Raw genomic sequence first — 27792 nt, forward strand, 5'->3', positions numbered from 1 at the left:
TGTGTGTGTGTTTGATCCCACAAAGTATCCATTAAAGATGATAAGACTGGAATAGCTGCAAACAGTAGGTATTATGGATCATTTATTAGGAAACATCCACTAGAGAAGAGAAAGACCAGGGGAAGACATGATAGCAGTGTTCCAATATTTGAGGGGCTGCCACAGAGAGGAGGGGATTCAACCTATTTTCCAAAACACCTGAAGGCCAGACAAGGAATAATGGATGGGAACTGACCAAGGAGAGATTCAACCTAGAAATGAGGAGGAATTTTCTGACAGTGAGAACAATCAACCAATGGAACAGAAGTTGCCTTCGGAAGTTGTGGGAGCTTCATCACTGGAGGCTTTCAAGAAGAGACTGGACTGCCATCTGTCAGAAATGGTGTAGGGTCTGCTTGGGTGGGTGGGGGTTGGACTAGATGACCTACAAGGTCCTTTTGAACTCTGTTTATCTGTATCTGTATCACTCATCATTTATTAAGAATTGGCTCCAATGGGTATGGCCTCTCAGTGAAGAGGTAGCGGTTTCTTCTCTCCATATAGTTTGAAGAGCTTTGTTCTCTGCAAAGGCAGCAGACAAGGAAAAAAGGAAGTTGCTTAAATCATATGAAGTGAGGGGTCCTTGGTGCTCTCTGAGCTTGGTGTTTTCTTGCAGATGTTTCATTACCCAACTAGGTAACATCAACAATACCAATCAGTGCTGATGATGTTACCTAGTTTGAGTAATGAAATGTCTGGAAGAAAACACCAAGCTCAGAGAGCACCAAGGACCCCTCATTCCAACCCTGATCTACAAATATTCTCCTTTATCGGTATCATATGGAGTCCTTGGTGGTCTTTGAACTTGGTTGTCTGCTTGCAGACATTTCATTAACCAGCCAGGTAACATCATCAATGCACTGATTGGTATTGATGATGTTACCCAGCTGGGTAATGAAACGTGTAAGCAAACTTACAGAGCACCTGGAACTCCACAATTCAATCCTCAGCTACAGATATTTTCTTCTGTAGGAACTCCTAAATCATTTTTGAAGTGTGCAAATCCTCTCCATTCACAGGCAAGTACCCATCCATGCTGGCACAGGTGAATAGTTTCTGTTGGATTCAGTCACATCTGCATCCTTCTTGTTCTGTCCCCGTCACACGCACACACACACACACACACACACACACACAAAATCAGACAGCCAGGAGTTAATGAATCAAACAGTCAGGAATTCCTTTAAGATAACAGTCTTGGCAGCGAACCATGAACTACCTGCCAAGAGATTTTACTCACTAAGGGAGTTTTTTTCTCCTCAGTCCGATATACCAAATTAATTCCTCAAAGCAAAGAATTGTCAAAGTCCAGTCCGAAGAAATCCAAAAAGAGATTCTAACAGGGTTCTAGAAACACGATATGACTTCCGAGCTTTTCAATTTGTCCATCACAAGGCCTGAATAGCCGACACACTCCCTTTTATCCCTTGTGGGGTGTGGTGCAGTGACTCAGCTCAATCTCTGGCCCGCCCATGCCTCTTTCTCTGCTGCGCGCGCTTATCCTTCCGACGCTGTCTGGGATCCAGCCAAAACTCATCCCCCTCGCTCTCTATCTGCTGCTGCTCCGAAGTGCCTTGCTCCTGGCATATCTCTTGGCCTTCGGAGGAAACCTGAGGCATTGCCAGAGAGGAGGGTCCTGGAGAGGGAGGCCTTGCCAAATCCTCTCCTTCACCTTCTGAGTCCTCTCCCTTTGTTAGGACAGGCTCGGGGGTCGGAGTCACAACACTTCTGATGCAATATTTTATAGCATTGTGGTCACTATAATAGTATTTTGGAGCGTATTTGCAAAGGATGGTAAAAGTAAAGATAAAGGTTTCCCTATCTAGTCATGGCCAACTTTAGGGCATGGTGCTTATCTCTGTTTCTTAGCTGAAGGAGCCAGCATTATCTGAAGACATTTTCCATGGTCATGTGGCCAGCATGGATATATGAAAAAAGGTGGATGGAATGCAATTATCTTCCCACTGTAATGGTGTTGTGACCCAGGCCCAAGTAGGTAGTATTAGATGCAAACAGTTCCAAAACAAACAGACTTTATTAGAACAGCTGAGAATTAACTCATTCTCAGCGTAGTCCAAACTAAATTAAAACAAATTCTTCATAACACAAATTCTTCAGTCTAATTACCAACCTTGGTATAATTAGGCAAACTGCCAAAGGCTTCTCTTGGCAAAAGTTCAGAAGCAGAAGACGTCAACCAGAGATAAGTGCAGCAAGACAAGAACAAGTCTATCAATGTTGTTTTCTGACAAAGAACCCAAGAGCTGTTGCTGGTCTTTTAAGCCTTATGGGAGGGGCCAATCATCTCTTGGCCCTACTCCCGAGTCGTCCTCTTTGCTGTAGCTGCTCTTGCCTTCTGGCAGCTCTTCTCATATGTGCACTAGGAAAAGGCTCCTCCTGTTCCTCTGCCTCTCTACTGTCAGCCTCTGGAGGCTCCGGAGTCCGCACATCACTCCCCAATGGCCCTGGCCCCATCTCTGCCTGCGACGCAGAGCCCTCATCCAGGCCTTCCCCCTGCCTCCAGGACTGGCCCCTGTTCTTCCTCAGCCTCATCGCTGTCCGACTCCCTGCCAGCTCCGCAGGCTGCTGGTGGACCACAACAAATGGTACCTATTAATCTACTCACATTTGCATGCATTTAAACTGCTAGGTGGTCAGGAGTGGGGACAAGGAACGGGAGATCACCCTGTTGCATGGTGCTTGGGTCTCAAACCCAAACTTCAGTTTTCCAGCTGACATGCTCAGCATTTTTGAACCGTTGAGCCATCACGGGAACACCAAATAATCATACTGCATCCAGTTTTAGTCACCACACTATAAAAAAGATGTTGAGACTCTAGAAAGAGTGCAGAGAAGAGCAACCAAGATGATTAGGGGACTGGAGGCTAAAACATACAATGAACAGTTGCAGGAATTGGACATGGCTAGTCTAGTGAAGAGAAGGACTGAGTTGAGATGATAGCAGTGTTCCAATATTTGAGGGGCTGCCATAGAGAGGAGGGAGATCAAGCTATTTTCCAAGGCACCTGAGAGGCAGACAAGGAATAATGGATGGAAAAGGAACAAGAAGCGATTCAACCTGGAAATAAGGAGAAATTTTCTGACAGTGGGAGCAATCAACCAATGGAACAGCTTGTCTTCAGAAGTCATGGGAGCTTCATCACTGGAGATTTTCAAGAAGAGACTGGACTGCCATCTGTAAGAAATGGTGTAGGGTCTCCTGTTTGGGTGGGGGGGTTAGACTAGATGACCTACAAGGTTCCTTCTGTTAAATCGTGGGCGATTGAAGGAAGACTCGAAACAATGTAACTGTAACTCTTTTATTTAACTCCAGAAACAGCAATGGCTATTCAACCCCCGGGCAACCCTTTATATAGGAAGGGGCTGTCCCCGGCTGCAACCACTGACGTGCCTTCTAATTTCCCGCTCTCAGGACTAATTCCTGATTGGCTCATTTGAACTGTACTTGATATCTAACACTCCTCCCCCCTAGTTCAGTGTCCGCCCGTCCAGGGTCTCTATGCTACGTAGTCGCGTAAGTAGGCGGGTCGCTTGGAGGTTTGACCGGACCTGCGCAGTTCAGTCGTTCCGGTGCCTTCGGGTTGAGAGGTTGAGGTCCGCTGCTCTCTCTGTGTGGGCTCCGGAACTCTCTCGAACTCGGTCTCCGGCGTGGATTCGCCTCCTTCTCCCACTTTACTTGGCTGTCCCCGCCGGCTCCTTTCGGCGCCTGTCGCCTCCTCCGTGAACTCAGGTACGTGCTCGCTGTTATCTTCTTCCGGGCTGGTGTTAGGCATGTCCAGAACTGGTGTTTGTGTATTGGCCCGCTCTGGTACCGCTTGCGTGTCTTTTCCTTCCCCCTGGTTGTTGTGCTGGGTTTCCCTCTCGACTCTCGTTAATCTTCCCCTGAGCTGGTCGATGTGCCTTTTCCAGTGCTGGCCGTCTGTTGTCTGGACCCGGTAGGACAGGGGCCCCGTCACCTGGGTTATTGTTGCTGGTACCCAGAGTGGGTTTCCGCTCAGGTTTTTTGCGTAGACTCTGTCCCCTGGCTGGAATTCTCGGATTCTGCTCGTGGAGTCGGTTGGCTTCTCTGTGCTGTACTGCGGGTGCAGTCTGTCCAGAGGGGATCTCAGTTTACGGCCCATTAATAACTCTGCTGGGCTTCGGTGGGTCGTGGTGCTTGGTGTAATGTGCTGGATGGCTAATAGTTTATCTAATTTGGCCTGAATGTCCCCTGGGCCTAATCTCATAAGCGTCTCCTTTGTAGATCTCACCATCCATTCCGCCAAACCGTTCGTCAAAGGTTTTTTGGGGGCCGATAAGGCGTGCCTTATTCCTTGGTCAGCGAGGAACATCTTGAAGGTGTTTGATGTGAATGGCGGCCCGTTGTCGGAGACTATGAGGTCGGGAATCCCATGTGTGGCGAATAGGCATCTCAATACTTTAATCACTGCGTCTGCTGTGGTCGTCGACATGAGCACTACTTCGAGCCACTTTGAATATGCGTCCACGATGACTAGGAACGTATTCCCTTTGCACGGCCCTGCGAAGTCGATGTGCAATCTGGCCCATAGTGTTCCCGGGTTTTCCCAGTCATGGACGGGGGCTGAGTTTGGTGCCGCCCTCGACTCTTGGCAGTTTGCGCAGGAGGACACCCACGTCTCGATTTCCTTGTCCATCCCGGGCCACCACACGTAGCTTCTGGCCAGGGCTTTCATCCTCACGATCCCCGGGTGCCCATCGTGGAGTAATCTGAGTGTCTGTTGTCTTAGTGTGTTTGGAACAATGACTCTATCCCCCCACAACACGCACCCCCTTAGTCCTGACAGTTCATTTTGCCTCCGTTTGTACGGCAGGAACTCTGTGCTTATGTCTTTTTCCTCCGGCCACCCCTTCCAGATCCAATTTAAAATTCGCGCCAGTATTTTGTCCTTTGAGGTGGCCCTCGCGATGTCGGCTGCAGAAATTCGGGCTTCCTCCATCGTCTCGATTAGCAGGGTGGTCATCGCTGGTGCTGGATCCTCCCCCGTTTCTGGAAGTGGGCACCTGCTGAGGGCGTCTGCATGGTCGATTGATTTTCCCGGGTGGTGGAGCAGTGTGTAGTTGTAGGCCACCAGAAACTCCACCCATCTTAGCATTCTGGGCGACAAAACGGGGGGTGTTGGTTTGTCCCCTGCTATGATGCCTAACAATGGCTTGTGGTCGGTTATTAGTTCAAAACTCCGACCGTAGAGATACTCATGGAACCTTTTTATTCTGGCTACTGCGGCTAACGCCTCTTTGTCCAATTGGCTATAGTTCCGTTCGGGTTTTGACAAAGTCCGGGAGAAAAATGCAATGGGGGCCTCTGTTCCGTTAGGCATCTTGTGGCTCAATACAGCTCCGATGCCGAAGGGGGATGCATCGCAAGTTAGTCTTATGGGTAATGTCCCGCTGTATTGCACTAAAACTCTGTCTGACGTTAAAAGGTTCTTTATGTCTTCGAATGCTTTCCTCTCTCGCTCCCCCCATTTCCATTCTGCCTTCCTGTCCAGTAGCCGGTGGAGTGGTTCAGCAGTGGTAGCTTTCTGCGGTAGGAAGATATTATAAAAGTTAAGCAACCCCAAAAATGCCTGCAGTTCGGTTTTATTTTTTGGGGGGGTGCTTCCTTGATCGCTCTCAGCTTCCCGGGGGTGGGTCTAATTCCCGACTCATCTATCAAGTATCCCAGGAACTCGACCTGAGTCTCTGCTAGTTGGCACTTGTCCCTTTTAACTTTGAGTCCCACTTTCTGGAACCTTGTCAGCACCTCCCTCAGCCGCTGCTTCAATTGAGCCGTGTCCCTTGCTGATATTAATACATCGTCGAAATATGGGACGACTCCCTCGATTCCCTGTAGGAGTCGTTCCATCAGGCTTTGGAACAGCCCGGGCGCTACGCTCACCCCAAATTGCAGTCTCTTACATTTGAATGCGCCCCTGTGTGTAACGATGGTTTGTGCTTCCGCGGTGGCTTCATCTACGGGCAGCTGCTGGTATGCTTGTGCTAAATCCAATTTTGCGAAGATTCTTCCCCTCCCCAAGGAATGCAAGAGGTGTTGGACTACTGGTACAGGGTATGCGCTTTGTTGGAGCGCCTTATTTAATGTACTTTTATAGTCTCCGCACAAGTGTACTGACCCGTCCGGTTTAATCGGTGTCACGATGGGGGTTTCCCATCTCGCGTGGTCTATTGGCTCTAACACTCCCTGCGTGACCAGTTTATCTAATTGTTCGTCTATTTTTGGCCGTAGCGCAAAAGGGACTCTCCGGGGTTTGATTCGGATTGGGGCTACCTGGGGGTCTAAATTGAATGAGATTGGGGACCCTTTGTACTTGCCTAGCTCGTTGTTAAAGACCTCTGCGAACTCCCTCATCAGGTCCTCCTCCCAGGTGTCGTTTCTGATGTGATTGAAGCCGGTGATGGCTAGCCCCAATGGCTCGAACCACTCCATGCCCAGCAGGCTGGGCCGGTCTCTGTCCACAATCGTGAGGGGTAGCGTGGCTTTGAATGTCTTGTAGGCTACGTTGAACTTGCCAATGCCTACCACAGGAATTCGGTTCCCTTGGTAGTCGATGAGGGTGAGGCGCTGTCGTTTGAGGTCACGGGCTGTGATGTGTGGCAGGAGCTTCTTGATTGTTGTCCAGGATACCATCGATAGGCTGGATCCCGAGTCCACCTCCATTCTGCAGGGTCTCCCCTCGATCAAGACTGTTGCCGCCATCTTATTTGCCCTTCCCGCGCTGGCATGGCCGATCACGATGGTTTGATGGGTCTCGTCTCGATCCGCCCGATGGTCATCGTTTCTTTGTCCTCGCCCAAACAGTTGTCTCTTCCCACTTGTCTGGAATTTTCTGTTGTTTGTTGGCGATCAGGGGGGTCTGGTCCTCCTTGAGGCTGGCTGGGATGCCCTGCAGACCCTCGCTATGTGCCCTTTCTTTTCGCATCTTTGGCAGATAGCGTCCCGGAATCTGCATTCGGCTCTCGGGTGGTTCCCTTCGCATCCCGAGCACCAGGCCTCTCTCTTCCCCTGTTGTCTCTCCTTGCGATCGGCTCGGAGGTGATGGACTTCATCCTCCTCGTCCTCTTCCTCCGAACCCGATTCCACTCTTTCATAGTGCACGGCTGCCTCCTCCTTTACGGGCGGCCCGCTTTTCATTTTCTTCATAGCCGCCGCCGATTTCTGGGAAGCTTCGGTTGCGGATGCTTCTTCCAAGGCCTCCTTGAATGTAATTTGAGGCCGGGCCAGCAACCTACTCTGTAACATGAGGTCCCTCAGTCCCAGTACTAGACGGTCCCTCATGGCCTCTTCTAGATTCAGGAAATCGCATGCGGCAGCTATTTCCCGCAAGGTCGCCACGAACGCACTGATTGTCTCTCCCTCTCTTTGGTCCCTCCGATAAAACTCATGCCTTCTTACCAGGGATGATGCTTGCGGTGCGTAGTGTGCCTTGAGTATTTCTTGCAACGTTGTCCAGGTCATGGTCTTCAGATCGGCTGGGGCGACAAGCGCTTTTGCCATTTTAAACACTGCCGGGCCGCAATGGGTGAGGAAAAGGGCCCTCTTCCTCTGCTCTGATAAGCTCAGCAGATCGTTCGCCTCCATGAACATATAGAATCGCTCCATGTAAGCTTCCCAATCTTTCCCGGTTGGGTTGAATGGAGCGGGCAGTGTGATTGCAGACATCACGATAGCCGATGATCTGACCGGTGTTTCGGTGGATCGGATGGGTGGCTGATGATTGCATGGAGATTGATGTGCAGTCCTGTTCCTTCAGATCCCACCTTCGTTGCCAATGTTAAATCGTGGGCGATTGAAGGAAGACTCGAAACAATGTAACTGTAACTCTTTTATTTAACTCCAGAAACAGCAATGGCTATTCAACCCCCGGGCAACCCTTTATATAGGAAGGGGCTGTCCCCGGCTGCAACCACTGACGTGCCTTCTAATTTCCCGCTCTCAGGACTAATTCCTGATTGGCTCATTTGAACTGTACTTGATATCTAACACCTTCCAACTCTGTTAGTCTGTTGATCTGTTTGTTTGAGATGTTACCTAGCTTCCTGCCTCAAATGATTAGATTTTAATGAAAAATTCCATTGCATCTCTATTTTTTTAACAGACCTATTTGATTCTGTATGAAACTATAGGCTGAGGCCAGATAGACATCAGGCATTACTCCATGGCGTAATCGAATCCCAACAGACAAAGAACTGAAATGGAAACCTCCTCACTCATCCATAGGGACTGAAGATTCTCTTCTCCACTTCCCATTCCCTGCGTGAATACTGAGAATGGGATATACTCTCAATGCTATTAAACAGGATAATCTCTTTACAATGCCTCCTTAAAAATCTCACATTTGTGACATTTCATCTGAAATCCAGTTATCTGGCAAAAAGCCAAGGCTGGATAAATATTCATGGTGTCACATAAAAACAACAACATTGGAAGCCACAACATGGGGGCCAAGCGGTAACTGCAGGGGTGAAATCCAGCAGGTTCTGACAGGTTCTGGAGAACCGGTAGCGGAAATTTTGAGCAGTTCGGAGAACCGGCAAATACCACCTCTGGCTGGCCCCAGAGTGGGGTGGGAATGGAGATTTTGCAATATACTTCCCCTGGAGTGGGGTGGGAATGGAGATTTTGCAGTATCCTTCCCCTGCCACGCCTACCAAGCCACACCATGCCTACCAAGCCACGGCTACAGAACCGGTAGTAAAAATTTTTTGACTTCACCACTGGGTAACTGGGCCATAAAACACATGCTCGTGGATACATGCTTCGATCATGCTTCCATGCAGAAAGCTATTAAGGTTGTCTTTCTACTGCAGGGGTGTCAAACTCAAGGCCCATGGGCCGAATCGGGCCCACGAGGTGCTTAGACCTGGCCCACAGGGCCGCCCTGGAAACAGCAAAGGACTGGCCTGCAGTGTCTCTGCCAGTGAAAATGGAGTTTGAGAATCAGGAGGAGGTGGTCCTGGCTCATCGCCTGAGCTCTGTCTGTAATGTTCACTGCTTAGCCTCTCTTGGTCATCCTTCCCCCCTTCCTCCCTGCCTACAAGCCATCCCAATCCTGAAAGGCCCTGGCCTGACTCGGCCTGCTCCTCCCCACATTCCTCCAATGCCAACAAAGTCGCCTCCTCAGACCCAATGGCCTCCTCCGGCTCATCTTCCTTCACAGATTCAGGCTCTGAAGGGGCATGACACTTATGGACAAATATAAATGAAGACCTTCCCTTTACTTTTAGACTCCAAAACAACAGATTTTGACTAATAAGACTGCTGTCCTGCAATCAGATTTTTAATAAGTATGTTCTGGAGAATGTCAGTGTCCATTGGACAATTTGAAGATATTCCACAACCCAGTCTCACCATCTAATAAAAAAAAAACATTTCCTTTGAGGATTTTGGATCCATTCAGTTTCAGTTGCCAAATAAATATACAATCCATAAATAAGAGGAGATGTTGGCAGATCAATTCTCAAACATCACATTAAAATGGCATAAAATAAAAAGCCTAACTAGACATCCTAAAATGTGAGATATAAATGAAAAGGTATCGAAGCTGTTAATTTTTAGCACTTGTGACAATCAAAATCAAATATTAAAACAGAGAGAACATTTCACTGAATCTTACTTTAATAAATCTCTCTCTAGATATTAATGAAATATCCATAATATGCAGGCTCATACATCCTGTTAAGATTGGTAATTTACGTATCAAATGTAAGGGAATAAAGAGTTTTATTAAAACATGTTCTATTTTCATATTCCTTTGATTTTCTTTCCTTTATAAAAGAAATAAGTGTTCATTTGAAAAAAAAAAAGAGTGTTCTGTGGTTTTGAAAAATTAAAGAACCACTGTCCTTAAGTATGTACCTGCATGTAAGAGGCATTACGTTCAATAGGACTTAGTTCTGAGTAGATATGAATAAGATTGTGTTGTTAAGCCATTATTTCGGTATTTCATTAATGCATGCAACTGCTGTCCAGTACATTTTTTGCAGTGGTGAAATTCAATTTTTTTTACTACCGGTTCTGTGAGCGGGGCTTGGTGGGCATGGTGTGGCTTGGTGGGCGGGGCTTGATGGGCGTGGCAGGGGAAAGATACTGCAAAATCTCCATTTCCACCCCACTCCAGGGGAAGGATACTGCAAAGTCCCCATTCCCACCCCAAACCTGGAAGAAGGATATTCCAAAATTTCCATTCCTACCCCACTCCAGGGGAAGGATACTGCAAAGTCCCCATTCCCACCCCAAACCTGGAAGAAGGATATTCCAAAATTTCCATTCCCACCCCACTCCAGGGGAAGGATACTGCAAAGTCCCCATTCCCACCCCAAACCTGGAAGAAGGATATTCCAAAATTTCCATTCCCACCCTCAACACTGTTAAACTAGTTGCTAAGTCTGCATTACTATTAATCTTCTCATCGTTCCTATCACCCATCTCCTCCCACTTATGACTGTGTGACTGTAACCTTGTTGCTGGTATCCTTAAGATTTATATTGACTGTTTCCCTATGACTATCATTGTTGTATCTTATGATTCTTGACAAATGTATCTTTTCTTTTATGTACACATAGAGCATATGCACCAAGACAAATTCCTTGTGTGTCCAATCACACTTGGCCAATAAAGAATTCTATTCTATTCTATTCTATTCTATTCTATTCTATTCTATTCTACTCTATTCTATTCTATTCTATTCTATTCTATTAAGAATTTTATTCTCTGGGACCAGCCAGAGGTGGTATTTGCTGGTTCTCTGAACTACTCAAAATTTCTGCTACCGGTTCTCCAGAACCTGTCAGAACCTGCTGGATTTCACCCCTGATTTTTTGGGTATTCTTATTTAACTGAATGAAAAAAAAAATGCTTTCAAAATTAGTTTTCAGAAAAGATAAATATTTCAGTAAAAATTCTTCTGGGTGAGGTCTTTAATGTTGCTCACATTAGTTACAAAGTGGTTGTGAAGGGTGTACAAGTATTCTGTCTTTGATCAAGCAATAAATTTTACATTCTCCCTGGTTTCCATTGCTTTAAGAGTACAGGTAGTCCTGGATAGACGACCACAATTGAGCCCAAAATTTCTGTCGTTAAGTGAGACATTTGTCAAGTGAGTTTTGCCCCATTTTATGACCTTTCTTGCCACAGTTGTTAAGTGAATCACTGCAGTTGATAAGTTAATAACCCGGTTGTTGAGTGAATCTGGCTTCCCCATTGACCTTCGTTGCAAAAAGTTGATCACATGATTTCAGGACACAGGTACGGTTGTAAGTACGAACCAATTGCCAAAACATTTGAATTTTGATCACATGATCATGGTGATGCGAAAAATGGTCATAATTCACTTTTTTCATTGCCGTTGTAACTTTGAACTAAAGTTAAACTAAATGAACTGTTGTAAGTCAAGGACTGCCTGCGATTATCCTACAGTATAAAGCTTTTTCCAGTCTGAAGGGATAGGCAACCAAGGAGAACTATTGTAGAAGAATGGATGGAGAGATATACAAGAAATCCTCAACTTACAACCATTCTTTTGGCAGCCTTTCAAAGTTACAATGTACACTTATGATCATTGCATCATCTCCATGGTCACATAATTAAAATTGGGGTGTTTGGCAACCAGCATATATTTATATGGTTGCAGCATCCTGGTGTCATGTGATCGCCATTTCCAGGCTGCTTCCAACAGGCAGGGTCAATGGGAGAAGCTGGATCTGCTTAACAACCACATGATTCATTTAACAACTGTGGCAAAAATGGTTATAAAATCAGGCACGACTCACTTAACAGCTGCTTTGCTTAGCAGTGGAAATTCTGGTCCCAATTCTGGTCGTAAGTCAAGGACTACCTGTATAAGGTCTTTGTCTTTGGATAGTAAACTTAATTCCACAGCTGCTAGTGCCATGGAGATTTGGGAGAATTTCAGTACTTATTCCTACTCACGTGACTTTTACATACATGGAAGGGGCATGAGCATGTTCATTCTGTCCCCGTTAAATTGCATTCTCTCTCTCTCTCTCTATATATATATATAGAATAAAAGTCTTTTGAATTGGTGGAAGTTTTTTATGTCATGCAGAAACAACATTTAAATTGGGACTTAATACTACAGACTATGAGACTGTTTTTTCTACTATAAAGTAAGCTTTTGATAAACCAGTTTGCATATCTCTTATTCATTGCTCTCAGCAACGTTTCCTTGTGCATTTACTCTGCTGGTTGGTAACACAACACCAATATCCTTAACAAGGCTACCTTTTGTTGGCTGATAAGCCGCCTTGCAGTTCACAGATCAGCATTGCATAATGTTAACCTGCCTTCCAAGTTTGGTTAACAAGCCCAAATATTGTTCAGCTTTCCAGTTCTATGTGTGTATATGTGTACTAAGGGTAATCTGAATAGAGGTAGTCCTCGATTTACAGCAGCTTGTTTAGTGACCTTTCAAAAAGAGGGGTGAAAGAGGCCATCTATGTCAAAATTGTCAAAACAGCCCTTTCTCAACATAGGGGAAAGGATATGACATCATCTATCTCCAGTCTACAACACAGTCATTTCTAGAGTTCCCAGAAGATTCCACACCTATTTGCCCTGCTCAGGTGACCCTGAGGATACAGATAAACCTCTAAGTGGCCTCAACGACTCTTTAAAAGGATGCAAATGACCAGCTGTCTGCAAGGAGTATAAATCCTTCCATTCCCCACCATTCAGTCAGAGCTGAAGAAGCTTCTCTGATGAGAAGTGAGACGTCTTCAAAGAAAAACCAGAAAGTCCAGTTGCCTCTTGAAAAAGCACCTTTGGGATGACCATTCAAAGTTACAACAGAACTGAAAAATGTGACTTATGACCATTTTTCAGTTAGAACCTTTGCGGCATCATGATCATGTGATCAAAATTCAGATGCTTGGCAACCGGTTCATATTTATGACCGTTGCTGGGTCCCAAGGTCATGTGATCACCTTTTCTGACTTTCTGACAAGCAAAGTCAATGGGGAAGCCAGATTCACTTAACAACTGGGTTACTAACTTGTCAACTGCAATTGCAAATTGTTAGATTGACCTAACAATTGCAGCAAGAAAAGTCATAAAAATGGGGCAAAACTCACTTAACAAATGTTTCACTTAACAAATAAATTTTGGACTTCACTGTGGTCGTAAGTCGAGCACTACCTCTATAATGTCCAATATTTATTGTTGTTATTAATGCTTTCCAGTGCAAGCTCTGTATTTACATTTTTAATGTTTCTACGGGACACCAGAAGTCACAGCCAAAGGAAAGTATATTTGCTTCACATTGGAATTTTCTAAACCTCTCCAAGATTAGTTTCCTTCTCCATCTCATTTGAAGCTACAATACCTTAGTAAATTAGATATTTGGCCCTTTGCTATTAGGGACTCGCTAACAAGTGATCAGAGCCACAAAATTGCTTGAAAGTCAAAAAATCCATTGGCGATCTTGTGTTTGTTGCCGGTGATGAATCTTTGACCTTGTAGCTTATCTTACTAACAATCTTGGTAAGAATTTCACCATGCTCCATGGCATTTATTCATTTCAAATTCCATTAGCTAGCTGATATATGAAGTAGATTACAGCAGATACTGTAAATGAATTAGACAAAATGACAAAAAAAAAAAAACACCAAATAGGACACGTAGGAAGCATACACAGAGTCAGACATAAAGATCTCAAGTGCCTATATACAAATGCACAAAGTCCGGGGAATAAACAGGGTCTAATATAATTTAGTGAAGTTGGAAGGGACCTTGGAGGTCTTCTAGTCCAACCCCCTGCTTAGGCAGGAAACCCTCCACCATTTCAGACAAATGATTATCTAATCTCTTCTTAAAAACTTCCAGTGTTGGAGCATTTACAACTTCTGCAGGCAAGTTGTTCCACTGATTAATTGTTCTAATCGTCAGGAAATTTCTCCTTAGTTCTAAATTGCTTCTCTCCTTCATTAGTTTCCACCCATTGCTTCTTGTCCTGCCCTCAGGTGCTTTGGGGAATAGTTTGACTCCCTCTTCTTTGTGGCAATCCATGAGATATTGGAACACTGCTATCATGTCACCCCTAGTCCTTCTTTTCATAAGACTAGACACCTCCAGTTCCAGCAACTGTTCTTTATAAGTTTTATCCTCGAATCTCCTAATCATCTTTGTTGCTCTTCTCTGCACTCTTTCTAGAGTGTCAACCTTTTTTTTTACATCATGGCAACCAAAATTGGATACAGTATTCCAAGTGTGGCCTTACCAAGGCATTGTAAAGTGGTATTAACACTTCATGTGATCTTGATTCTATCCCTCTGTTTATGCAGCCAAGAACTGTGTTGGCTTTTTTGGCAGCTGCAGCACACTGCTGACTCATATTTAATATATGAATATATACTATAGGTCACGCAATCAAGCAGAAAAAATAGATGTCCTTTTTGCTAACCAACTAATAATAATAATAATTTAATTGTCATTGTACGTATATACACAGTATACCCATACAACGAAATTCACTTAACACCCAAAGACCAGGTCCAACACACATAACAATCCACAAACACACCCCCGCCCACCACAAATTCCCCGCCCCTAAACCACCCAAACATCTACACAACAGACCAAGTAATGCTGTCCAACAGCTCACTGAGGGTGGCCCTTTAGTTCATTGTTGAGTGCAATTATAGCTCTATACTAACAAATATATGTAAGGACAATGAACCAATGGAACAGCTTGCCTTCGGAAGCTGTGGGAGCTTCATCACTGGAGGCTTTCAAGAAGAGATTGGATTGCCATTTGTCAGAAATGGTTTAGGGTCTCCTGCTTGGGTGGAGGGTTAGACTAGATGACCTACAAGGTCCCTTCCAACTCTGTTAATCTGTAAATCAGACGAAATGACTGCAATAGTTTTTAAGTTCTCCTTGGGAGTGACTATGAAGTTGTGTGTCCCACAGTCACCTTCTTAACAGAATGAATCCCCTCTGGAGAAGGATTACTTGCTCACCATAGTATGTGCCGAAATCCAGGGGAATTAGAGGATATTTGTAGTCTTCTTCAGACTACCATTCTGCTTAATACTTTTCTCAAGTTGACCACAATATTTGAAGGACCAATATGCTCTAACCTTACTCCATCACCTGCAGGCTCCCAAGAGCAAAAATAACAGCATGCTCAGGGAGAAAAATACTGCACTTATTTGACAGTGTGCATCCAATATACCTATTTGGAAAAAAGAAAACTTTGGTTCACAGCCTAATAAAAATCTTGCTTATAAAAGCAAGACATTATAAAATGTCTCAGTTTGAGGCCAGCCATTATTTCTTGCTGTGCTCCATGCTCTACAGTTCCTCAACTTGAACTAATGTTAGTGAGGCATATTTTGATTCACGTAATGTTGGAGGCCCAAGAGTATGCAATTGCATTTCGTTTATATACCAGAATTTAAATCTATCTATTTTCAGTGTAAACAAATTAACCAAATGAAACTATTTCATTAAATATTTTGTGCTACAGTTAGAAAAATGCAATTGTCCCAAATTTTAGTAACCCAAAATACGCATATGTTTCTTTTCCCCTTTGTTTTTGTTTAAGATGCTGCATTTGTTCGTTTGTTATATATATTTCACTTTTCTGAAACATCCATCTTCCTCAAAGAGGGATTGTAACATAGTTTTTCCTATATGCTTCTGTTCCATTCTTAAATCAATGTGAACCTGTTTTCACTGGCAGAGGCACTTCTGGCCAGTCCAGTTTTCACTGGCAGAGGTACTGCGGGCCAGTCCTGTTTTCACTGGCAGGGGCACTGCGGGCCAGTCCTGTTTTCACTGGCAGAGGCACGGTGGGCCAATCCTGTTTTCACTGGCAGAGGCACTCCGGGCCAGTCCAGTTTTCACTGGCAGAGACACTGCGGGCCAGTCCAGTTTTCACTGGCAGAGACACTGCGGGCCAGTCCTGTTTTCACTGGCAGAGGCACTGCGGGCCAGTCCTGTTTTCACTGGCAGAGACACTGCGGGCCAGTCCTGTTTTCACTGGCAGAGACACTGCGGGCCAGTCCAGTTTTCACTGGCAGAGGCACTGCAGACCAGTCCAGTTTTCACTGGCAGGGGCACTGCGGGCCAGTCCTGTTTTCACTGGCAGGGGCACTGCGGGCCAGTCCTGTTTTTACTGGCAGGGGCACTGCGGGCCAGTCCTGTTTTCACTGGCAGAGGCACTGCGGGCCAGTCCTGTTTTCACTGGCAGAGGCACTGCGGGCCAGTCCTGTAGTCCTGTTTTCACTGGCAGGGGCACTGCGGGCCAGTCCTATTTTCACTGGCAGAGGCACTGCGGGCCAGTCCTGTTTTCACTGGCAGAGGCACTGCGGGCCAGTCCTGTTTTCACTGGCAGAGGCACTGCGGGCCAGTCCTGTAGTCCTGTTTTCACTGGCAGGGGCACTGCGGGCCAGTCCTATTTTCACTGGCAGAGGCACTGCGGGCCAGTCCTTTCCTGTTTGCAGGGCAGCCCTGTGGGCCAGATCTAAGCACCCCTGGGCCTTGAGTTGGACACTTCTGGATTATGGCCGTTGTTGAGAATACTGGGAGTTCATTCTATAGCCAGATGACAGTAGGCACCTAGGCTGGGGAAAGTTGACCTAAAACCTAAAGGCCAACATTTATTGTTTTGGACAGTAGCAACAGTATTAGTACTGCGTTACAAGATCTTGGTAAGACCATGCTTGGATTACTGCATTCAGTTTTGGTTACCATATCATAAAAAAGATGTTGAGACTCTGGAAAGAGTGCAGAGAAGAGAAATAGAGATGATTAGGAGCTTGGAGGCTAAAACATATGAAGGATGGTGCAGGAATTGGGTATGTCTAGTCTGGTGAAAAGAAGGACTGGGGTGATCTGATAGCAGTGTTCCAATATTTGAGGGACTGCCTCAAAGAAGAGAGGGTCAACTTATTTTCCAAAGCACTAGAAAGCAAGTCAAGAAACAATGAATCATGAAAACTAATCAAGGAGAGAACCAAGCTAGAACTAAGAACAAATTTCCTAACAGTGAGAACAATTAATCAGTGGAATGGCTTGTTTTCAGAAGTTGTGGATGCTCCATCACTGGAGGCATTTAAGAAGAGGCTGAACAACCACTTCTCGGGAATAATATAGGGTCTTCTGCTTGTGCAGGGGGTTGGACTAGAAGACCTCCAAGGTCCCTTTCAACTCTGTTATTCTGTTCTGTTAAAGGAGTTAAGTCAGTCAGAAGCTTCCAGTAAATGTTTTTCTCAACTTGTGCTCCTTTCTTGATTCTGAACATGCCTGTGTCTTCAGCTGTAGATACTACCTTTGTACATGGATCCAAGAAACTAACATTGCAACTTCTAGATGTGCTCTGCTTGATAGAAAACTGTCAGACTTTAATATGTGTGATGGGACACAGACTTGGTCCTGCATATGGAGAAGGGTGACAAGAAAGACAGAAGAAGGAGTTTCAGAGCAATTACTCAGCCTGGGAAAGAAGAAAATGAGAGAAAGAAATGGAAAATAACCCTGCCTTGATTCTATCTAGTATAAACAACAATAACAATAGAATCAGCATTTAGGCTTACATCCCATCCCACAGTGCTTTACAGCATTCTCTGGGTGGTTTATAATGTAGAAACATTATTTGCATATTGCTCCCAACAATCTGAGTCCTCATTTTACCGACCTCAGAAGGATGGAAGACTTAGTGCTGTAGTGACCCTAGCGGTGAAGCTAATTGCCGCCCGTTCAGAAGGTTGAGAGTTCAATTCTAGTTAGCGGCAGATATTTTTCTTCCTGGGTGCAAAGAAAAAAATGTCTGCTGTGAACTCCACAAGGCGTCAGGAAGAGCATCCAGCCAGTAAATGCTCAGCTCCATCCAGTCCCCAACCAAAATGGACCCTGCACTTGTGGGAACACGAGAAGGAGGACGAGGAGGAGGAGGAGGAGGAGGAGGAGGAGGAGGAGGAGGAGGAGGAAGAGGAGGATGGAAGACTGAGTAAACCTTGAGCCCCGTCAGGATTGAACTCCAGGCTGTGGGCAGAGTTTGCCTGCAATAGTGCATTTTAACCACTGTGCCAACAGGGCTCTTAATATACAAATATTTCTGAAGTTCCTGCTCTTCTTGGATCTTGCCGACCCTGAAGGAAATAACGTGGCTCCTCACACACATACTTGGCTGTCCCTTGTTTCATGGAACTCGATGGTGGCCACTTCCCCAAAAGCAGAGAGGTCTAATGAGATGGAGAGGGAAGATTAATCATGCTCTCTGCTTCTACACCACGCCAGTCTATTTGTGCCTTTTCCGATGAATGTTGGCATCCATCAGACAATCTCAATACAAATCCCCCCAGTGACAAGATGAAGGATGGCTGCTACATTCACATCCTCCATCAATATATTCTCAGTAATTTCCTTTGGGCTCTGAGCCTCTTTTTTCCCCAGCTGTCTGATAAGCCGTGCTTTTTCCTCCTCTGGTTTTCTTCGGAGTACCTGCTTGAGATAAGCCCTTAGGATGGGTGGAGATTGCCAGGCAGCCTGATGAAATGGTGCTTGGATTTTTTTTTTAAAAAATGAAATTTGCCTTGGAAAACACCAAGTTCAGATAAAGCGCAACCTTGAAAACGAACATTTTCTGCAAATGAGATGCACTCTAGCAAACTACAGCTTGGTATCACATGCTCAGGTTTCTGGAAGCAGAATAGCCAGTGTAGATATTAGAAAGAAAATGGCTGCCCTCTGCCTTTCAGTCCAATGATTACAGCCCTTGTCAGACTAATGGAAGGGCCCTCATGAACATAGGACATAGAATAACAGAGTTGGAAGGGACCTTGGAGGTCTTCTAGTCCAACCCCCTGCCTAGGCAGGAAACCCTACACCACTTCAGAAAAACGGTTATCCAACATCTTCTTAAAAACTTCCAGTGTTGGAGCATTCACAACTTCTGGAGGCAAGTTGTTCCACTTATTAATTGTTCTAACTGTCAGGAAAATTCTCCTTGGTTCTAAGTTGCTTCTCTTCTTGATTAGTTTCCACCCATTGCTTCTTGTTCTACCCTCAGGTGCTTTGGAGAATAGCTTGACTCCCTCTTCTTTGTGGCAGCCCCTGAGATATTGGAACACTGCTATCATGTCTCCCCTAGTCCTTCTTTTCATTAAACTAGACATACTCAGTTCCTGCCACTGTTCTTCATATGTTTTAGCCTCCAGTCCCCTAATCATCTTTGTTGCTCTTCTCTGCACTCTTTCTAGAGTCTCAACGTCTTTTTAACATCGCAGCGACCAAAACTGAATGGAGTATTCCATGGATAGATACGTTGCTCAGTTCTTTTAAATCTCAAAACCACACCATTATTTTTTTTAACCTGCTTAGCTCTGGGATGCTGTTGTTCTCCAGGCTTGGCTCTATTTCTAATGTCTTTATTTAGCATATTTATAGCTTGCCCCGAGCCTTCTTGAAATCAATAACAAACAAAAACACTCTTTAAAAATAACAACGATTTGTAAAAAAAAAATAAAAAAATCAAGGGTGAAAAAGAGCCTTTGTTCTAGGATGGGAGAACGACAACTTTACCAATCTCCTGAAAGAGAAAAGGGACAGGGAAATCCAAACCAGTTTGCTACTGGTTCGCTGGCCGCACATTTATTTATTATTTATTATTTATTAGTCATATTTCTATGCTGTCCACTCTCCAAGGACTCTGGGTGGCTTACACCAAAGACAGTATATTAAATAGTATATTGTCCCCAACAATCTGGGTCCTCATTTTACCCACCTTGGAAGGATTGAAGGCTGAGTCAACTCTGAGCCAGTGAGATTTGATCCGCTGATCTGCTGAACTAGCAGTCAGCTGAAGTAGCAGCAGTACTGCACTCTAACCACTGCGCCACCTTGGTTCAATATGCACAGTATGCACCAAAAGGAGGTTTGGGAAGGTAAGTAGAAGCGAGGGGGGGGGAATCAGCTGTGGCGTGCGATTTAGCTTCACTAGAAAGCAGGATTTCCTGCTTTCTAGCAAAGCTAAATCGCAGGCCACAGCTGATCCCCCCCTTGCTGTTCTACTTACCTTCCCAAGCCTCCTTTTGGCACATGCTGTGCGCACGTGCATGCACAGTACGCACCAAAAGGAGGCTTGGGAAGGTAAGTAGAACTGCGAGGGGAGGAATCTGCTGTGGCGTGTGATTTCTAGCAAAGTTAAACCCCACTGCACAGCTGATTGTCGGAAATATCGATTCGGAGGAACCGGTAGCTTTTTTAAACTACCGGTTTGCCCGAACTGGTAGTTTTTATCACTACCAGTTTGCCCGAACCGGAGAGAACCGGTAGCATTTCACCCCTGGACAGGGCTACCTTAACCTATGAAACACAGCTTCTCCCTTCGCAGGTAGTCTTTGACTTATAACCTTTGGTTAATGGCAGTTACAAGTTACAACGGCACTGGAAAAAATGACTTATGACAGTTTTTCACACTTATAACATGATCAATTGGCAACTGGCTCATCTTTATGGTGCCCTGGGGTCACGTGATCACCTTTTGTGACCTTCTGACAAATAAAATCAATGGGGAAGCCAGATTCACTTAACAACCGTGTTACTAACTTAACAATTATAGTGATTCATGTAACAACTGTGGCAAGAAAGGTCATAAAATGGGCAAAACTCATTTCACAATTTCTTGCTTAGTAATAGAAATTTTGGGCTGAATTGTAGTCATAAGTCAAAGACCACCTGTAGTTGTATTGAAATTCAATTTTCATCACAGGAATATTCCAACATATCTAGAGGTCACCCTGCTCAAGGAAGGCTAATATAATGAACATCTAGAAGCTGCATCAATTTCTTAATGTCCATAGTACGGATAGTCCTCAGGATATGACTATAATTGAGCCATGGCATTTATTTTACAAAAATTAGCCTTCCAGGAAATGTATTTTTGATGGAGTAGATTAGTTTATGAGTGCTAATCTTCATCCGGGTATATTTCCAATGGAATGGAATGGACTTCAACAATAACTTTATTTTATTTTTTTTATTGAAAAGTTTTACAGAAAAAAAACCTTTCCCCCCACCCTTTCCCTCCCCTCATCCCCCCCTCCCCCCCTGACTTCCCAGAGCAAAATACAAGGTATTTCAGTTAACAATCATAAGCTAAATTAACCTATCTATCCTTAGACTACTAAATCCCCTCCTGAAACCTTAACTCCACTATAGATAACATAATACTTCTAATACTTAACATTCGTTCATAAGCTATTTGATATTTTCTTGTCTGATACTTATTTTGAATATAATCAACCCATCTTCTCCATTCTGATACGTATCTTTCTTGTGTATAGTCCTTCAAATACGCTGAAATTTTCGCCATTTCTCCTAAGTTCGTTACTTTCAGTATCCACTCTTCAATAGTAGGCAAAGAATCCTTCTTCCAATATTGCGCTACCAACAGCCTGGCTGCTGATATTAAGTTCAAAATCAATATGGTCTCTAATACTGTACAATCCGTCGTTATACCCAGTAGAAACAATTGAGGAGTAAATTTCAACCTTTTTTTCAAAATGTTCTGCATCACCCACCAAATTTTTATCCAAAATGCCTTGATTTTCTTACAAGTCCACCATATATGATAATAAGTTGCATCATCACATTCACATCTCCAACATTTAGCTTGCAAATTCGGGTACATACATGATAATTTTCTAGGATCTAAATGCCAACAATATCTTTATTGAGGAATTGTAACAGATTAGTCAAGTTTGAAGTGGGAGTGGCTGGCAGAAATGTTCCTGCTTTATGAATGCTTTGAAATAGACTGTTCTTTTTTCCGAATTTTTTTTTTTAAAGAAAAGAGATGGAAGAAGTGATGAGGGGAACCTACAGTTTTGCTATTAAGAGATGTTTGAAAAAAAAGTACATTATGCTTTCTCTAGTCGAAAATCCCTGATGAACATTGACATGAATGAGAAAGATGCTGTTTGGGCAAAAGGGAGATTCGCTCAAATAATTAGCTTATTAGTGTGGCATCATCACCTCATTCCATTTTCCATAAATACTGCTGTGTAGGATACTAAAACTGGCCCACTTTATCGAAATGAATGAAACTGTCTCTTGACTTGTGCTGCTATGTTCGGAAACAGGATTAAATATGAAATAGCAATCAAGGATTTCTTCCCTTAATTTGCAATCTGGGAATTAATAATTTATATGCATTGTGTTTTTTTCTATTTTTGTTTACAGAACAAATTTGTTTGATAAGCAGGACATTAGTCTGGCCAAATAGCATGATTATGGGAAAATCTACTTGGGTCAAGATATTTCCAGTGAACAAGCCTACCGTGTTTCCCCCAAAATAAGACTGGGCCTTATATTAATTTTTGCTCCAAAAGACGCATTAGGGTTTATTTTCTGGTTAGGTCTTATTTTGGGGGGAATACGGTAGTAAATGCACCCATCTGGCTGACAATCTTAACTGGGGCTTATTTTGGGGGTAGGGCCTATATTATGAGCATCCTGAAAAATCATGCTAGGACTTATTTTCTGGTTGGGTCTTATTTTTGGGGGAAACAGGTTGGTTGATTTGCTCTTCCTACATCCTCAAGACGGCCAGGCAAAAGAACACAGAGAACTCAAAGATTTGACAAATGGTATAGTGGTGATCTAAATGCAATAGAGGAATCTAGATATAAACCAAGAAATTAGACATGTGAAGGATAAGACAGAGAGCTGAGAAATTAAAGAGTGAAAGATTGAAGCACTTCTATTTACCTGGTCCTGTTGATAAAGGATGTAGGATAAAGTTTCAAATTCAAAATCTTATCTTGGAGGAGAGGGCTGGCCTGGCCTGAATGACTCTAATCTTGGATTGTATAGTTTGCATCTGTTCCATCCATATCTATTCTGTTCATGTAGGCTTGCCAGCTTCTGTGTCCTTCCTTACAGAATCCTTTGAAAGAAGGAGCCAGCCAATGCAATTTAAACACTGAAAATTTCCACTTCTTCAGGTATGGCCATTTCAAAAAGATTGATACTGAAGGAGAGGCAATGGGAAGGCTGCAGTTTCATTGCATTGTTTGCCAAAACTGTCCTTCTGTTAAAGTCTTTCAGCCAGGAAAAGGGAAATGAGTTGGGACAAAATTAAGAAGCCAACACAAATGTTTAAACAATACCCTCTAGACTCTGAGAATAGAGATGCTTTGAATGCATGACATGGACCACTCAGAACAGACTTGGAAAAAAAAGGTGCAAGACAGCAAGAAAGAAGAAGACTGAAAATAGAGGCAAGAAGAAACAGAAGCTATGGTAGGCCAGCAAAGGCTCTTGAGAAGATCTGACAGTCATTCAACCTTGTGGAGGAGGTGGGGGAAAGGGGACTCCTAACTTCTTCCTTCCATGTGGGTTGGATACTGTAGAATGAACAAAGGTAGAGCACCTACATCTAAAAACTGGGGAGACACTGAGGCAGCTGCTTCAATGGGTCTTCAAATGAGACTATGTTAGCTCACATCATTTTCAGGATTTCTTCACAAATGGGAGCGATTCAAAATGGACCAAGAACAACCTATAAAAGGTCAAGATTTCCCTGTCCAGTCATGTCCAACTAGGATGTGGTGTTCATCTCTGTTTCTTGGCTGAGGGAACCAGCATTGTCCAAATACATTTTCCATGATCATGCAGCCAGCATAGCTGTATGCCAAAGATGCACAGAATGCTGTTATCTTCTCACGGAATTGGTACCTATTTATCTACTCGCATTGACATCCTTTCAAACAAGTAGGTGGGCAGGAGCTGGGGCAGGAATGGGAACTCACCCTATTGTGCAGCACTCAAGCCTCGAACCTGGGCTGTCAGCTTTCCAGCTGATTACCATGGAGCTATCGGACCCCTTACAACCTATAGACAGCATAAAAAAATAAGTTATCTAGGACAGCCAGCATTGTTTCTAAGAGTGGACAAGTCAGACTGTCCCCAGTTTGGGTGCATATATGGGAAGTTGCCCAAACTTCTTCAAAGGATAAAAAGACACTTGGGCATGAAGGCCCAAACATTAGTATTTCGAAAGTGGATGATTTTATTCTTTTTATTCTGGGCTGTTGTTAAAGGGTAACCATCAGAAGGATCAGCTTAGGGTATTTTTTTTTTTTTTTGGAATAATAGGTGAATTGGTGAGAAGAAAAAACAAACAGGCAAACAAAGTCCATATATTTAAATCAAAACAAATGAACATCGGTAATAAAATGGTGAATCGAATTCGCTGTCTAAACTCATGATAAACGGTAATCAAAAATTGATCAAGGCATAATCAATTATTAAATTCTAGCTCCTTTTCCCAGTATAAGCTTCCAATCATGTGATTGAGGGAGTATAAAATTATGCTAATAAATAAATAGTTAGCATTCTAAATATTTAACAGCAAGTTAAATATTATATCGAACCTTTCAACTGAAGTGAAAGCATCTGCCATGGGTTTCAGGTTGAGCTAAAAGTGCCAGAAATAAAGAAAAGCAAAAGAAAAGAAGAAATTCTGAAGAGGAAAAGAAGTTTTCTACCAGCTAAGGAACGTCAAAGAATAATAACGACCTGGTTTTCTATCTTGGGAAAGAACTGAAGGTTTAAAAGAAACCCAGCAGCTTCACATTTAACATTCAAGATGAAGCAGTGTGATTTTGGTGGCATCTTCTTTTTTTTCTTTAGGGAAGTAGATTCAATAACAGCAACAATAGAAAGCCTGAAAGATTGGGGACAGATCCCCCTGGAGAAAATGTATCTATGTGGCTGCTAAAAGTTGACGCTGTCTTGATAGTGCATAATAAATGAATGAATGAATGAATGAATGAATGAATCAACCAACCAACCAACCAACCAACCAACCAACCAACCAATCTCTTTGTCAGCTTCTATGACAATGATGGCTAACCTTTTCCGGACCAAATGCCCAAAGTGTGCATGAATGTGTGTGAACGCGCGTGTGTGCACCTGAACCTCCAAAATGCAATGCATGTGCAGCCCCCGCATGTGCCCCACCCCATGCATGTGTGCATGACCCTCCTGCATGCCCCCCACTCCGCGCATGCCATACACAGCCCCCGCACATGTCCCACCCCCCGCGCATGCACGGCAGAGACCCAAAGACCAGCTGGCTGGCGTGAGACACGCACACATGCGTGGTGGAGCTGAACTGGAGCAATGGCTCGCGTGCCATCAGAGAGGGTGCTGCCTGCCACCTCTGGCACATGTGCCATAGGTTTGCCATCACGGCTCTTTGATGCTTGTTTGCTATCGGCTGCCATAGTAATGGAGGTGGGGGAAGATTGGCATTTGGGTGGGGGATGTGAGCTGGAGAGAAATTCCCTGTGTGAACGAAAAGGGAGGATAGCTCCCATGATCTACTACACAGCTGAATGGAGTTGTTTATACCCAGTCAAGGTCAACCGTCCCGGAATACCAGATGGGCGAAAACACCTGAAGATACACCCCACATGACACCTATTGGGTGGGGATTGGCTTGGTGGGCATGGCAGGGGAAGGATACTGCAAATTCTCCATTCCCACCCCACTCTGGGGCCAGCCAGAGGTGATATTTGCTGGTTCTCTGAACTACTCAAAATTTCCGCTACTGGTTCTCCGAACTACTCAAAATTTCCGCTACCGGTTGTCCAGAACCTGTCAGAACCTGCTGGATTTCACCCCTGGGCTGAGGATGAGGCAAAGTTATTGCCACAACAGAAAAAAGTTGCTGGGACATTTTTGGATCAAGGCTGAATGCAAGTGTAGAGAAATCCTATACTGATGTATATTTGGATCAAAACATTATTTATTTCTTAGATCTCACATTTCCTTCCTTCCTTCCTTCCTTCCTTCCTTCCTTCCTTCCTTCCTTCCTTCCTTCCTTCCTTCCTTCCTTCCTTCCTTCCTTCCTTCTGTATATCTATCTATCTCACATATGTGTCACTGGACAACTCATAACGATAAAGTCAATAACAAGAATAATAAACAAATGCAAATAAAATCACAATTATACTAATATCATTATGAACATCATATTAAAACACAAACCACATTCATATTCATTGGATGAGTAGAAAGCTCTTAACCCTAATGCAATCCAAACCATACATTTGCGCATTCCAACCCTTTTGTTCCTGCTACCAGTTGTAGCCTTAACCTTCCACCTTTTTGTCTGGTCAATTGTACTTTGCAACTAGAGTCTCAGAAGTCCTGTTTCCGATTAAAAGTTAGAAACAAATATTATTCTAACAATAAAGCAAAATGGAACACTATTGGCAGTTAATATTTGCTGATTTTCAGTGACACACCAGAAAGTTAATTAAACTAATATTAACTTTCAGAGATTAAATTACTATGTCACTATGTGCTTTTGTATTAATACTTGTTTTTCCATATACAGTGTTGCATTATAGCAGAACTATTTTAAAAAATAATCATATTAAAAGAGTAGCCTGTAATTATCCAATGGCAATATAAATTCTTCTTAATGGTATTTCTATTATTTATTTTGTAAGCTCCAATAAGTTCTAACAAAATTCTATATTTCTCAGGGTCCAATGCATGTTTGTTTTTTTTGTTTTTTTTAATTTGATTTATATGCCGCCCTTCTCCGAAGACTCAGGGCGGCTTACAATGTGCTCAGCAATAGCCTTCATCCTTTTGTATATTTATACAAAGTCAGCTTATTGCCCCCACAACTGGGTCCTCAATTTACCTACCTTAGAAAGGATGGAAGGCTGAGTCAACCTTGAGCCTTGGCGAGATTCGAACCCTGCAGTAATTGCAGGCAGCTGGTCTTAATAACCAGCTTAATAACAGGGTGCCTTAAACCCCTGTACTACCAAGGCTCTTATAAAGGCTCTTATTATGTTCTATAAAGAAAGGATTTTTTTTACAAAGAAAAAAAAAGTTTTATAAAGAACATTTCATCTCTCTCAAAGTACTGCTAAGCAATCCTTAACATCACTACATGGTGCTGCTTCAGCTATAAAACATGCAAGTATTTTTCTTTCCTTAAAGCAACATTTAAAAAAAAAAACCTAGTTCAGTGTTTTTCAACCTTGGCAAAAAGATGTGTAAACTTCATCTCAGAATTCTTTAGCCAGTATGCTGGTTGGAGAATTTGGGGAGTTGAAGTTTCTCTCCCTCTCCCTCTCCTCTCCCTCTCCCTCTCCCTCTCCCTCTCCCTCTCCCTCTCCCTCTCCCTCCCTCCCCCCATCCATATCTATCTATCTATCTATCTATCTATCTATCTATCTATCTATCTATCTATCTATCTATCCCTCCCTCCCTCCCTCCCTCCCTCCCTCCCTCCATCCATCCATCCATCCATCTATCTATCTATCTATCTATCTATCTATCTATCTATCTATTTCTCTCAAGCTGTTCATCCACAAATTTGACACTGAGAGACATACAAAAACAATTGAAACAAACAAAACAACAATTAAAAACAGAAACAGGCACAATGAAAAAAACCTCCTGGAGAACAGGTTAACATCCTACATGCAGTGGTAGCCATCTTGCAGGCTCCAATTTTATAATTGTCAAGTTTGAAAAATACTGGTTTAGTTGAAATTTCCAGATTTTGTGGTTCTCAAGAAGTGCTTTTGGTGAGAGGACTACATTTTTGATAACTCAGGAACCAAGAACTCTGGGAAACTATAAAATGTCTTAGTTTCCTGCACAAAAACAGTGTATCATATCTACTTCTGGTTTTCATCTGGTTTGTGTATCCC

This window comes from Pantherophis guttatus, chromosome 1 (assembly GCF_059756535.1).
Source record: "Pantherophis guttatus breed Tessera chromosome 1, ASM5975653v1, whole genome shotgun sequence".
NCBI classification, from domain to species: Eukaryota; Metazoa; Chordata; class Lepidosauria; order Squamata; family Colubridae; genus Pantherophis; species Pantherophis guttatus.